We start from the raw sequence: 2,220 nt of genomic DNA on the forward strand, positions 1-2,220 counted from the left end.
CTATAAAGACTTTGTGATAAAAATGAAAGTTATAAAAAGTATAGGAACAAAAATGTTATGTATTTATTATTCATAAAGTCAAATCCATAGAAGTCACTTTAAAATGTCAATGTTTTCAAATTTCTTTGGATTTTACTTGAAATAGCATCTTTGTCTGGTGAGAATGTCTTCATAACATTTCAGTACAATGCTCACTAATAATTATTTGTCTGGAAGAGCAAAATATCATGTTTGCAGTGGGCAGGGTTCTCATTGCTGTTTTCCTCCAGAGTGGCTATTAATTAAAAATTCCTATTAAGTTCAAGTTTTTAAGAGTTAAAACACTCTTAAGAGGTTTCTATGCAAAGAAATCTGCAATGCTATAATCACAGAGAGAGAAACTTCATTTATGTACGCCAATCTTACATACTTGAACATAATTCATAGAGCTAAGTTATGTCAGATGATTTAAAGAGGGGCTCCCAGTACCCACATATGGGACAAGTTGAGAAGCAAAATAAGTAACTCTCGAATCCAATTGCAACCCAGCAAATAAAACACAAATCCTTGCATCCATTATGATATAAATAAGTGAATAAGTAAATAAAGGGAAGAGTAAAATTCCTATTAACAGATGAAGAGTGCTTGCTTCGGCAGCATATATACTAAAATTGGAACGATACAGGGAAGATTAGCATGGCCCCCGCGCAAGGATGACACGCAAATTCGTGAAGCGTTCCATATTTAAAAAAAAAAATAGATGTAGAAAGAATAATGGAAATGTAAAAACACCATTTGGTAACAATTCTTTCAGGCAGGAATCATCTATGGAGCTAAAATTAACAGGTGAAAGTGTGATGAAGAACAGGATATCTATATAGTCTCGCATATCTCCCCACACGATACTTATCAAATACAAAAGGGAAAATAGTAACGTGACGGTGGAGACACTTGGAAATGATCTAAGTAAATATCACTAATAATGAGACGAAATGTCATCGTGTGCCTCCTGAGTTGATGTACCAAGAAAGACATAAGAGAAGTTCCATGGGATTCTTGCAAACAGCACATAACCTGAATTTAATCAAGTTCTAGTGGCAGGCCAAAACTGAGGGGCAGTTTACCAAATAATTGTCCAGGACTTTTCAGATGTGTAAAGGTCATGAAAGACAAAGAATGACTGAAGGACTGTCCCAGATTGGAGAAGACCAAGGAAACATGTCAACTAAATGCAATGTGGGGTGCTGGATTGGAATTCAGTCCAGGAAAAGGGCATTCATGGGACAATTTCTGAAATTTGCCAAAATTTGCCAAAGAATTGTAGATTAATTAATAGTATTGCCTAGTATTCCTGATCATTGTACTCTGGTTATGTAAAATGCTTACATTTGGGAAAGATGCATAAAGGGTAAGCAGGAATTTTTGCACTATTTTCACAATGGTTTTGTCTTGCATTACTTCAAAATGAAAAGTTACAACTTTTTTAAAAGTTCAAAACACATATTTAAAGTAAATTAAACGAACCTGCTCTAAAATAGCAAGTGGAAGTAGGTGGTTCCCTGAGGAAGTAAATGTGGAAAATATGCAGCATATTGATTAGGACCTCTAAAATTTTCCCTGTGTTCAGAGCAAGCTGTGGTCTCACTGTGAAAAACAAAATGGAAATAAGAAACAAGATGTGAAAAAGAAATCACAAGGCAGCATGAAGAAAAATGCAAAATAACCACTTATTCAGTGCATAAATGTCAAAGGAATCCAGAGGAAATGTCTGACTGAAGAAGAGGTTGGAAGTATTAAGAAAGATATACTGGAAACAAGTGAAGGATTTTGATATATATGGGAGATGTTTCCTCTATTAATTCTAATTACAAATATATATCTCTGTAGAGATAAATGAAGATATTCTATTCTTCTAATAAATACGTACTGTCTATACAATACACATAGTAATCTCGTTCTATTCACATAAAAAGGAGTGGATATGGGGAATGGTGCATAAATCCAAAAATTCTGGGGGAGAAAAATGGAATTGTTCCAACAGAGAGAAACAGATCAGCCCAGTGAAAACATACAATAGCTAAATGGAAAGAAGGCTCAACGGTAACATAAGATAATAATAATAATATAGCCATAAAAATTTGGGCATTTACTATATGCCAAGCAAGATTGATTAAGATGTTTCCATGTTAATTCATAAAATCTGCACAATATATGAAGTGGATCTGCAATTATTCCCATTTT

At 34.0% G+C, this 2,220-nt stretch overlaps 1 non-coding gene across 1 annotated transcript; it reads left to right on the forward strand.

Moving 5' to 3' along the window:
- Positions 1–620: 620 nt before the first annotated feature.
- On the forward strand, positions 621–727 carry LOC143685291 (U6 spliceosomal RNA). Its single transcript, XR_013176537.1, has one exon. It is a non-coding gene; the product is annotated as a U6 spliceosomal RNA (small nuclear RNA).
- Positions 728–2,220: the final 1,493 nt, after the last annotated feature.

This window comes from Tamandua tetradactyla, chromosome 5 (assembly GCF_023851605.1).
Source record: "Tamandua tetradactyla isolate mTamTet1 chromosome 5, mTamTet1.pri, whole genome shotgun sequence".
NCBI lineage: Eukaryota > Metazoa > Chordata > Mammalia > Pilosa > Myrmecophagidae > Tamandua > Tamandua tetradactyla.